Source organism: Artemia sp. Qi Xiang Cuo, chromosome 9 (genome assembly GCF_049724085.1).
Source record: "Artemia sp. Qi Xiang Cuo chromosome 9, ASM4972408v1, whole genome shotgun sequence".
Classification (NCBI taxonomy): domain Eukaryota; kingdom Metazoa; phylum Arthropoda; class Branchiopoda; order Anostraca; family Artemiidae; genus Artemia; species Artemia sp. Qi Xiang Cuo.
The window spans coordinates 23,607,302-23,620,412 of NC_142802.1; positions in this window are offsets into that span (position 1 = coordinate 23,607,302).

Sequence of the window (13,111 nt, forward strand, 5' to 3'; positions counted from 1 at the left end):
CACCAAAGGCATACACGGAGTTGAGAGGACAATCATTGGTCTATGAATATCGATCAGGTTTTGATACTGATGGTTAGTTGACTACTTCAGTGACCCAGGAGTATCATCAGGTTTGAAAATCAAGAATTGTCACATTTTATATATCTCAATGGTTACCCCCCATTGTCGAGAATGACATAAGGTCTCAATTAGCTCCCCCGAGTTTCATCTTGAGATAAAAATTTCTGGCAGTACTCGATGCAAATGTCTTTGTAAGATCGGATATCAACCACATTCGAAAACAACAGGTTATGAACTCTGTTGCATTGGCAGTGGAAAAGCTAAGAGCCAATGGCAACAACATTAAACTTCTTGTCCCCAATACGATCATCGATCAACGTCAAATTGCCACTGGCTGTCGTAACTATACCGATTCATCATTAATCACTGACGAAATCCCATTAAACCTAGCCTTAGTCTTTGTAAAGAGCGGCAGTGGTGTTGGATCCTGAACTGAATCGCCCCATGATTTTAATTTGCTCGGTCTATATAGCCTTGTGTGCAAAGTGAACGGTATTCCCCTGTACACTCAATCATTTGAAAAAAATCCTATAGAACTCTGTACAAGTTGACCATGCAATCCCTAGATAATGACTCTCAACTATTTGAAAATGGAAGAACCGATTCAATGCTTTCAAAAAATCATGAGGTAATTGTTTTGGACTTGTCGGGGACTCAGGATATGAGCATAGTACGAACAGGGAATGTACGTTTAGAGTGTACATTGCCGATGCTTTGAATAAGAGCATCACGCTAAGGCCGCTGAGTCAATCCGATGCAATTTTGAAGATCATACCCGACGACAACGTTCCTATAGACCTTGCAAACTAAACACACACCCAATAATCAGCATTTTAGATGTAAAACCATGCATGTGTCAATACTAGTCCTATGGTATGACTTTGGACTTTACTGAAAAATTCCGAGAATTAACAATACCACTTTCCTTGCTAATAGAAGTCCATCGAGTTTGAAGACAGGCCATTGGCTATGCATCTTTCAAACAGCGAAGAATATTGAATTTTTTGATCCTCTTGGCCTATTGTATAAATTCTACACTCTATACATCAGCAACTTTATTGAAAGCAGTGGGAAAACTATTATTCAAAATGAACGAAGAGTACAGGATTTAACAACTAAGACATTTAGCTTTCATGCACTACTCTTTTGCATGTTCAGATGTCGTGGCTATGCCTACAAACAGTTTCTCGACATCTACGTAGACTTACCTTGATTGAACGACTTTCTAGTGTAAAATATACTAACAAGCGTGTTTAATATTGATTTTAGTGCTCTAATGGTAAATAGTTCTAAAAATTTATTTGAAATTTTTTATTGTTAAAAATTATGTTTTTACATGATGAAAGCGTCTTTTCTACTCTTCAGATTTCATTTTCTACTATGTATATGTTTATAGCAACTACTTCAGGTCGATTATCTGAACTCAGAGTGTGCTGGTCCTGATGTGGTATATTTCCAGGCCCGCATTTTCTACAATTGAGTGTAACTCCATTCTTGTCATATATCTCTGTATAGTGAGTGTTACTATTCTTATTTATTTTATAGAATTTAGATGTTTCAATTTGTTTATTTGAAGCAATGTCACAAACAATGTCCTAAAGTGACGAATTACATTCCGTCACAGCTAAATAAAAATCCGTGGGCTTATAATCATAGTAGTCATTGTTTTCACAACGATGGCGTAGAAACCATATTTTGTTGTTCCAACAGCTGAATCGCTGACCCGGCCCCTCCTCCCAGAACAATCTAAAACCACGACGATACCAATCTCTTAGCAATAAACTAAAATCACGCTTAGGATTCTTTCCAATCATACCGGGATATGTATTCTCCCACTGATTACATTTATCGTAGTGGCAATTGGAGCATAGGTGCCCTCTAGGATGAGAGTCACACACCTCTTCAAGACAGGAATTACAACCTTTAATCTGTACAGCATATCCTCTATGTAATTTACACGGGTTGTATAATCTACACTTTTCCTCATTCTCATCAATCATTGTGCAATTCTCACATGATGACCAGCTGCCCAGTGTGTACATACATAGTGGACATGTATGGAACATATTGTTATGTATTGACACTCTCACTGCCACAATGAAACTGAGCTACCAACATTAAAAAATTGAGTGGGATAGAGAGAGGAGTAAATCATCCTTGAACGCCATCTTTCTCATCAAAAAAAAGTCCTAAATTTCTAAACTGGTGTTTAAAAGCATATCCACAATATCATTTTGTCGTGTCGTGATCAGTATATCAATAAATTGTGTAAATGCATTTGGACCACGACGTAAAAGCTTCATGCAATAGTCTAATGATGGAGAATCAGTTTTCATTATATCGACAAGCGTTCCCTGAAAAAACATTTTCCTTTGAATAGACAGCTCTAGAAAATCCTCATCTAGAATCAAACGTTTTTCCATCAGCACTAGATTCCCCATGATTCGCTCTTTCTCAAATCTATCCATTTTTTAGAGTCCTAACACTCTCACAATCAACTTCAGACTATCCAGAATTCTTTTTCTATGAAAATCACTCCTTTTATTTATAACCAATCACAAATCAAGTAATCGCATATAGAGCAATCTCCGCTGTCTCTGATTGGCCCCGAAAAAAATGGGTGTTGTCTAAAAAAAACAGTCTGGTTGAAAAACTTGGAGTTGAAACAAACTTGTGTGGGGAATCCCCGCTCATACTGCTCGCTTTTTTTTCAATGTGTAGGAACCTGTGGGGAATCCCCGCTTGCTTGGAAAGGTACCAAGGAAAGACAAGCAAATAGCATCTAGTTCCAAAACGCGTTTTTTTCCTTTTTTTTCACTTTGTTTGGAAAGGTACCAAGGGGACATAAGCAAATAGCATGTAGTTTCAAAACGTGTTTAATCACGTGTAGAGGTTTTGCATGCTTTTTGCAATGTGCACGTGAAACTGTGTGAGGGAGCACTGACTCTCTTTGAAAAGCTGTAGAGCTTCTATAGAAACGTCTTCCTATGGCCTCTATAGAATAGCATAGTAATTCCTAGGGCCTCTATAGAAATGGAAGGTACTACTCTACTTTCACTCACAAACAAACCAGCAATTAAATAAGTTGGAGAACTATGTCATCTGATTTCGGATTTTAATTAATGCATTTCTTGCAGACACCCTTTGAGACCTAAGGGGCTGTTCACGTGTTTGATTAGATAACTGGGAAAGTGGTTCAAGGTTTATTTCAGGGATTATTAAAGTATCGGCTTCTCTTTTGAGAAAACTGAAATATTACTCGTTTATTCTTAAATCACCGGAATCTCTGTTTAAAGCTAGACCTAAATGTTGGTATTTATAAATTTCAACAGCTTCTCTTTAGTACTGGACAATACCTATGTCATGCGAAATTAGGCTAGCTTGCTTAAACAAAATAGTATGGCGTGGGTTTTCAAAAATGTGCTCTGCAACGGAAGAGTGAAAGTTTTCTATTTTTTCCGCTTTTTAAGTTTATTATTAATTGAACTAGAGTGCTGAGTTAATCTATCCGTTAGTCGCTGATCAGTGACTAACGGATTGCTCGTTTTTCTTTCTTTATGTGATGTCAGGCCAATTTGGTTTAAGAAATTATCTTCCCCCACAACCCTCTGGGCAAGGGTTTTAAGTTATGCCCTGGGGGCATATAAGGTTTTTATAGAAGGCGTTGCCGTAGAAACTTCAAAACAGGGTCATTCGATTGGAAATTCAAAGGGCTAGTACCCTTTTTAATAGTCGAAAGTGATTGGATGGCAACTAGCCGCCCCCCACGCCCATTATTCCCCCACACACATCCAATCAAAATTTTGAGATGACCAATTTGTTTCAGTGTAGTTGATTTCCAGACAGAAAATATGTTTTTGAGGAGGACACTTCCCCACAACCCGCAGGGCAAGGGTTTTAAGTTATGCCCTGGGGGCATATACGGTTTTTAAAGAAGGTGTTGTCGTAGAAACTTCAATAAAAGATCATTCGATTGGAAATTCAAAGCGCTAGTGCCCTTTTTAATAGTCGAAAGTGATTGGAGGGCAACTAGCCCCCTCCCCACACACACCCATCATTCCCCCAAACACATCCAATAAAAATTTTGAGATAGCCATTTTGTTCAGCGTAGTTGATTTCCAGATAGAAAACATATTTTTGAGGAGGACACTCCCCCACAACCCTCAGGACAAGGATTATAAGTTATGCCCTGGGGGCATATAAGGTTTTTATTGAAATCTTTGTCGCAGAAACTTGAAAAACGGCTCATTCGATTTGAAATTCAAAGGGCTAGTGCCCTTTTTAATAGTCAAAATTGATTTGAGGGCAACTAACCTCCCTCTCACGCCCAACTTTTCCCCACATCCAATAAAAATTTTAGATAGCCATTTTATTCAACGTAGTTGAAAGTTTTGGCCATTAGGTCTTTAAGGATGACAAACCCTCCCCCCACAGCCCTCAGGGCAAGGTTTGTAAGTTATGCCCTGGGAGCATTAAAAGTTTTTATTAAAAATGTTGTCGTGGAAACTTCAAAAGGGCTCATTCAATTGGAAATTGAAAGGGCTAGTGCCTTTTTCAATAGTTGAAAGCGATTGGATAGCGACTAACGCCCCTCTCACGCCCACAATTTTTCCAAATACATCGAATTAAAATTATGAGATATCCATTTTGTTCAACGTAGTTAAAAGTTTTGGAAATTAAGTATTTTAGGATGATAACCCCCTCAGAGCCCTCAGTGCAAGGGTTGTAGGTTATACCCTGGGGCATATAGAGTTTTATTGAAAGTGCTGTCGTAGAAACTTCAAAAGAGCTCATTCAATTGGAAATTGAAAGAGCTGCCGCCTTTTTTAATAGTTGAAAGTGATTGGATAGCGACTAACGTCCCTCTCACGTCTACCATTTTCCAAAACATCAAATCAAAATTTTGAGATATCAATTTTGTTCAACGTAGTGGAACGTTCTGGAAATTAGGTCTTTTATGATGATAACTCCCTAAGAGTCTTCAGTGCAAGGGTTTTAAGTAATGCCCTGGGGGCACATAAGGTTTATATAGAAGGATGTTGTATAAATCATAGGCAGCGCAATCGCGCTGCCTAAGTAAAGAACGGTGACACTCGAGAACGAGACAAAAAACGGGGACTAAGTAAAGAGGAGGACACTCCCCCACAACCCTCAGGGCAAGGGTTTTAAGTTATGCCCTGAAGGTATATAAGAACGATGTTGGCACAATGTATTATTTATTAATTTATACCTTTAAAGCAGGGCACTTCGTATCGAAGAAGTTGTCGTAGAAACTTTGAAAAGGGCTCATTCAATTGGAAATTGGAGTGGCTTGTGCCCTTTTTAATAGTCGAAAGCCATTGGAAGGCGACTAACACCCCTTCAACGCCCAGCATTTCCCGAAACACATCCAATCAAAATTTTGAGATATCCATTTTGTTCAGCGTAGTTGATTTCCAGATAGATATTTGAGGACAGTCCCCCACAGCCCTAGGCAAGGGTTGTAAGTTATGCCCTGGGGGCATATACGATTGTTTTTTTTATAGAAGGCATTGTCATAGAAACTTCGAAAAAGGCTCATTCGATTGTAAATTCAAAGGGCTGGTGCCCTTTTTAATAATCAAAAGTGATTGGAGGGCAACTAACCCACCTCTCTCGCCCACCATTTCCCCAAACACATCTAATGAAAACTTTGAGATAACCATTTTATTCAACGTAGTTTTAAGTTCTGAAAATTAGGTCTTTGAGGATGACAACACCCCCACAGCCCTCAGGGCAAGGGTTGTAAATTATGCCCAGGGGGCATATACGCTTTTATATAACGCGTTGTCGTAGAAACTTCAAAAAGGGTTCATTCGATTGGAAATTGAAATTACTAGTGCTCTTTTTAGTAGTAGGAAGTGATTGGAAAGCAACTAACACCCCTTCCACGCCCACCATTTCCCCAAACACATCCAATAAAGATTTTGAGATAGCCATTTTGTTCCACGCAGTTCAAAGTTCAGGAAATTATACCTTTGAGTAGGACACTCCCCCCACAGTCTTTAGGAAAAGGGTTATAATTTGTTGTCTGGGGGTATATTAGGTTTTAATTGAAAGCTTTGTCGTAGAAACTTGAAAAAGGGCTGATTTAACTAGTACTTCAAAGGGCTAGTACCCCTTTTAATAGTCGAAAGTGATTGCAAGCCAACTCACCCCTCTTTCATACCCATCTTTTCTCCAAACACATCCAATCAATATTTTAGATAGTAATTTTATTCAACGTAGTTAAAAGTTTTGGAAATTAGGTCTTTAAGGATGACAGCCCCTCCCCCCCAGCCCTCAGGACAAGGGCTGTAAGTTATGTCCTGGGCGCATATAAGGTTTTTATTTAAAGCGTAGAAACTTCAAAAGGGCTCATTCAATTGGAAATTGAAAGGGCTAGTGCCTTTTTTAACAGTTGAAAGTGATTGGAGAGCGACTAATCCATTTTCCCAAACACATCCAATAAAAATTTTGAGATATCCATTTTGTTCAACATAGTTGAAAGTTTTGGAAATTTGGTCTTTGAGGATGATAACCCCCTCAGAGCCCTCAGTGCAAGGGTTGTAAGTTATGCCCTGGGGGCATATAAAGTTTATATAGAAGGTTGTTGTAGAAATTTCAAAAAGGGCTCATTTGGTTGGAAATTAAAATTGTCCTTTTTAATAGTCGAATGGGAGTGGAGGATAATTAACCCCCCTCTTCGCCCACCATTTCCCCAAAAACATGCAATCATAGATTAGAGATAGCCATTTTGTTCAACACAGTTGAAAGTTCTGGAAATTATGTATTTAAGGATGACAAACCCCCCAGAACCCCAAGGGCAAAGGTTGTAAGTTCTGCCCTGATGGCATATAAGGTTTTTATAAATAGAGTTGTCGTAAAACTTCAAAAGGGGCTCATTCAATTTGAAATTGAAAGGGCTAGTGCCCTTTGTAATATTTGAAAGGGATTGGAGGGTAACTAACCCCCCTCTCACGCCCACCATTCCTCCAAACACATCCAATCAAAATTTTCAGATAGCAATTTTGTTCAACGTGGTAGAAACTTTAGGAAATTAGGTCTTTGAGAATGACACCCCCCCCCCACTCAGGGCAAGGGTTGTAAGTTATGCCCTGGGCATAATCGTATAATCTACCAAGTCTGAAACTACCACAAATCAGCATCGATAAATAAATGAAACCTAAAACAAACAGAAATTACAATAATTAGCACTTTACTGAAAGCACTTTTACAGAACAAAATTTGCACTTTACTGAAAATATATAAATGTTTTTACTTTTACAACTTTAATAAATCAAATAATATTAACATTTTAATGACTAAATTTCAGTATATGTATATTAAACTGACAATGCACATTTATTTGTATTTATCAGTAAAGTGCAAATTTTGTTCTGGGCTTGGGAAGGCATACGGGTTTTGCGCCCAACTTATCTTAATTTCTGTTCGTTTTGAGTTTGACTTGGTTAATTATTGTAATTTCTGTTTGTTTTGGGTTTCATTTATTTATTGATGCTGATTTGTGGTAGTTTCACACATGGTATATTATTTGATTTGATTTTGCTAATTTTTTGTTAAATGGATTTCTTTACTTTTCTTTGAAAAACTTATTTTGTGGAAAAGGTTTTTTAAATTAATATCTGTTCATTTTATATTGGCATAGTCTTTTCAGGGAAAAAGAAAATAATACTTTAAATCTTTTGATTTTTTAAGACTTTATAGTTTGGTCTGATATTTGTATGCTGGAGAAAAATTTTCAGCATTTTTTAACAACATACCCTTTTATAAATCTGGATAAAAATGGTACTGTTCAATTCAGTTTCATACCTCCTTTGGTTGACCTGAAATAGAAAACTTGATACCATTCGCAAAAAAATCTATTTACTTTCTTCGATAGCTTGGATACACTTCCACTATTTTGATTTGGTTAAATTTTAAGAGCAGAAGTAGCCCCAAAGTTTGAACATAATACCCTCATGTCCCTCAGTTGTTTTTGGGATACTGCTGAGATGCCTTATTTGGAATTAGCATTATCACAGTGCATTTTGATTTAATCTTAGGGCAACATTTAGTTTTTAAACATAATGGGCAAATGGGAGGGTGGGCGTGGAAGGGTGGGCGTGGTAGAGTGGGAGTGGAAGGGGGATTGGTTGCCCTTCAATCCCTTTCGACTATTAAAAAGGACATCAGCCCTTTTGTATATTCAATTGAATAAGCCCTTTTCAAAGTTCACACGAAAACTCCTTTGATACGAAGTGCCCTGGTCTAAACAACAACAACAACAACAAAAAATAATACATTATACCCACATCGATCTTTACTATAAAAATGTCAAGCCTTCCAATCACTTTCGACTATTAAAAAGGGCACTAAGCTTTTCGACTTCCAATCGAATGAGCCCTTTTAGAAATGACAACGCTTTCTATAAACACCTTATATGCCCCTAGGGCAGAAATTACAACCCTTACCTTTAGGTCTGTTAGGGTGGTTGTCATCCTCTAAATCAAATTTCCAGAGCTTTCAACTACGTTAAACAAAATGGCTATCTCAAAATTTTGATTGGATGTGCTTGGGAAAATGGTGGGCATGAGAGGGATGGTAGTCGCTCTTAAATTACTTTCAACTATTAAAAATGGCCCTATCCCTTTCAATTTCCAATCAAATGAGCCCTTTTGAAGTTTCTACGACAAAACTTTCAACAAAAATCTTATATGCCCCCAGGGCATAACTTACAACCCTTGCCCTGAGTGTGGGGGGGTGTCATTCTTAAAGACCTAATTTCCTAAGCTTTCTACTACGTTGAACAAAATTGCTATCTGAAAATTTTGATTGGATGTGTTTGGAGGACTGGTGGGCGGGAGAGGAGGGTTAGTTACCCTCCAATCCCTTTCGAATATTACAAAGGGCACTAGCCCTTTCTATTTCAAATTGAATGAGCCCCTTTTGAATTTTTACAACAACTCTATTTATAAAAACCTTATATGCCCCCGGGGCATAACTTACAACCTTTGCCCTTGGGGTTCTGGGGGGTTTGTCATCCTTAAATACATAATTTCCAGAACTTTCAACTGCCTTGAACAAAATGGCTATCTCTAAACTATGATTGCATGTTTTTGGGGAAATGGTGGGCGAAGAGGGGGGTTAATTATCCTCCACTCCCATTCGACTATTAAAAAGGGAAATTTTAATTTCCAACCAAATGAGCCCTTTTTGAAATTTCTACAACAACCTTCTATATAAACTTAATATCCACCCAAGACATAACTTAAAACCCTTCCTCTGAAGGCTTTGAGGGGGATATCATCCTAAAAGACCCATCTTCCAAAACTTTCAACTACGTCTGACAAAATTGATATCTCAAAATTTTGATTGGATGTGTTTGGGAAAATGGTGGTCGTGAGAGGGGCGTTAGTCGCTCTCCAATCACTTTCAACTATTAAAAAAGCCACTAACTCTTTCAATTTCCGATTGAATGAACCCTTTTGAAGTTTCTACGCTTTAAATAAAAACCTTATATGCGCCCAGGACATAACTTACAGCCCTTGTCCTGAGGGCTGGGGGAAGGGCTGTCATCCTTAAAGACCTAATTTCCAAAACTTTCAACTACGTTGAATAAAATGGCTATCTAAAATATTGATTGGATGTGTTTGGGGAACAGATGGGCGTGAGAGGGGGATTAGTTGCCCTCAAATCACTTTCGACTATTAAAAGGGGCACCAGCCCTTTGAATTTCCAATCGAATGAGCCCTTTTTCAAGTTCTTACGACAAAGATTTCAATAAAAACCTAATATACCCCCAGGGCATAACTTATAACCCTTGCCCTAAAGACTTTGGGGGGAGTGTCCTGCTCAAAGGTATAATTTACTGAACTTTGAACTGCGTGGAACCAAATGTCTATCTCAAAATCTTTATTGGATGTGTTTGGGGAAATGGTGGGCGTGGAAGGGGTGTTAGTTGTTTTCCAATCACTTTCGACAACTAAAAAAAGCACTAGCCATTTCAATTTCCAATCGAATGAACCCTTTTTGAAGTTTCTACGACAACAGGTTATATAAAAGCGTATATGCCCCCTGGGCATAATTTACAACCCTTGCCCTGAGGGCTGTGGGGGGGTTGTCATCCTCAAAGACCTAATTTCCAGAACTTAAAACTACGTTTAATAAAATGGTTATCTCAAAGTTTTGATTAGATGTGTTTGGGGAATAGGTGGGCGAGAGAGGCGGGTTAGTTGCCCTCCAATCACTTTTTATTATTAAAAAGGGCACTAGCCCTTTGAATTTCCAATCGAATGAGCCTTTTTTGAAGTTTCTACGACAACGCCTTCTATAAAAAAACCGTATATGCCCCCAGGGCATAACTTACAACCCTTGCCCTAAGGGTTGTGTGGGACTGTCCTCAAATATCTATCTGGAAATCAACTACGCTGAACAAAATGGATATCTCAAAATTTTGATTGGATGTGTTTCGGGAAATGCTGGGCGTTGAAGGGGTGTTAGTCGCCTTCCAACGACTTTCGACTATTAAAAAGGGCACAAGCCACTCCAAATTCCAATTGAATGAGCCCTTTTCAAAGTTTCTACGACAACTTCTTCGATACGAAGTGCCGTGCTTTAAAGGTTAAAATTAATAAATAATACATTGTGCCAACATCGTTCTTATATTCCTTCAGGGCATAACTTAAAACCCTTGCCCTGAGGGTTGTGGGGGAGTGTCCTCCTCTTTACTTAGTCCCCGTTTTTTGTCTCGTTCTCGAGTGTCCCCGTTCTTTACTTAGGCAGCGCGATTGGGCTGCCTATGATTTATACAAAAACTTTCTATATAAACCTTATATGCCCCCAGGGCATTACTTACAACCCTTGCACTGAGGGCTCTGAGGGGATTATCATCTTAAAAGACCTAATTTCCAGAACGTTCAACTACGTTGAACAAAATGGATATCTCAAAATTTTGATTTGATGTTTTGGAAAATAGTGGGCGTGAGAGGGACGTTAGTCGCTATCCAATCACTTTCAACTATTAAAAAAGGCGGCAGCTCTTTCAATTTCCACTTGAATGAGCCCTGTTGAATTTCTTGCTACAACGCTTTCAATAAAAATTTTATATGCCCCAGGGAATAACTTACAGCCCTTGCTAGGAGGGCTCTGAAGGGGTTATCATCCTAAAAGACCTAATTTACAGAAGTTTCATCTACGTTGAACAAATTGGATATCTAAAAATTTTAATTGGATGTGTTTGGAAAAATTGTGGGCGTGAGAGGGGCGTTAGTCGCTATCCAATCGCTTTCAACTATTGAAAAAGGCACTAGCCCTTCCAATTTCCAATTGAATGAGCCCTTTTGAAGTTTCCACGACAACATTTTCAATAAAAACTTTATATGCTCCCAGGGCATAACTTACAAACCTTGCCCTGAAGGCTGTGGGGGGAGGGTTTGTCATCCTTAAAGACCTAATTGCCAAAACTTTCAACTATGTTGAATAAAATTGCTATATAAAAATTTTGATTGGATGTGTTTGGGGAAAAGGTGGGCGTGATAGGGGGGTTAGTTGCCCTCAAATCACTTTTGACTATTAAAAAGGGTACTACCCCTTTGAATTTCAAATCGAATGAGCCCTTTTTCAAGTTTCTGTGACGAAGATTTCAATAAAAACCTTATTTGCCCCCTGGGTATAACTTATAATCCTTGTCCTGAGGGTTGTGGGGGAGTGTCCGCCTCAAAAATGTGTTTTCTATTTGGAAATAACCTACACTCAGCAAAATGGCTATTTCAAAATTTGGATTGGATTATTTTGATGTAATTAGTGGTGTGGGGGGGGGGGCTATTTGCACTTACGTCCCGTGCAAACGGTGAAAAGGGCCATAGCCGTTTGATAATACAAATGAATGAGCTATTTTTGTAGCTTATACGACAACGGTTCAAATAAAAACCGTAAATGCCCCCAGGGAATTACTTAAAACCCTTGCCCTGCGGGTTGTGGGGAAGTGTCCTCCTCAAAAACATATTTTCTATCTGGAAATCAACTACGCTGAAACAAATTGGTCATCTCAAAATTTTGATTGGATGTGTTTGGGGGAATAATGGGCGTGGGGGGCGGCTAGTTGCCATCCAATCACTTTCGACTATTAAAAAGGGTACTAGCCCTTTGAATTTCCAATCGAATGACCCTGTTTTGAAGTTTCTACGGCAACGCCTTCTATAAAAACCTTATATGCCCCCAGGGTATAACTTAAAACCCTTGCCCAGAGGGTTGTGGGGGAAGATAATTTCTTAAACCACATTGGCCTGACATCACATAAAGAAAGAAAAACGAGCAATCCGTTAGTCACTGATCAGCGACTAACGGATAGATTAACTCAGCACTCTAGTTCAATTAATAATACACTTAAAAAGCGGAAAAAAAACAGAAAATTTTGACTGCTGTTGCACAGCACAGTTTTGAAAACCCAGACCATACCATTTTGTTTAATTAAGCCAGTCTAATTTTACGTGACAAAGGTATTGTCCAGCACTACAGAGAAGCTGTTGAAATTTATAAATACCAACATTTAGGTCTAGCTTTAAACAAAGATTCCGGTGATTTAAGAATAAACGAGTCATATTTTGGTTTTCTCAAAAGAGAAGCCGATACTTTAGTAATCCCTGAAATAAACTTTGAACCACTTTCCCAGCCATCTAATCAACCACGTGAACAGCCCCATAGGTCTCAAAGGGTCTCTGCAAGAAATGCATTAATTAAAATCCGAAATCAGATGACATAGTTCTCCAACTTATTTAATTGCTGGTTTGTTTGTGAGTGAAAGTAGAGTAGTACCTTCCATTTTTATAGAGGCCCTAGGAATTACCATGCTATTCTATAGAGGCCATAGGAAGACGTTTCGATAGAAGCTCTACACCTTTTCAAAGAGAGTCAGTGCTCCCTCACACAGTTTCACGTACACATTGCAAAAAGCATGCAAAACCTCTACACGTGATTAAACACATTTTGAAACTACATGCTATTTGCTTATGTCCCCTTGGTACCTTTCCAAACAAAGTGAAAAAAAGAAAAA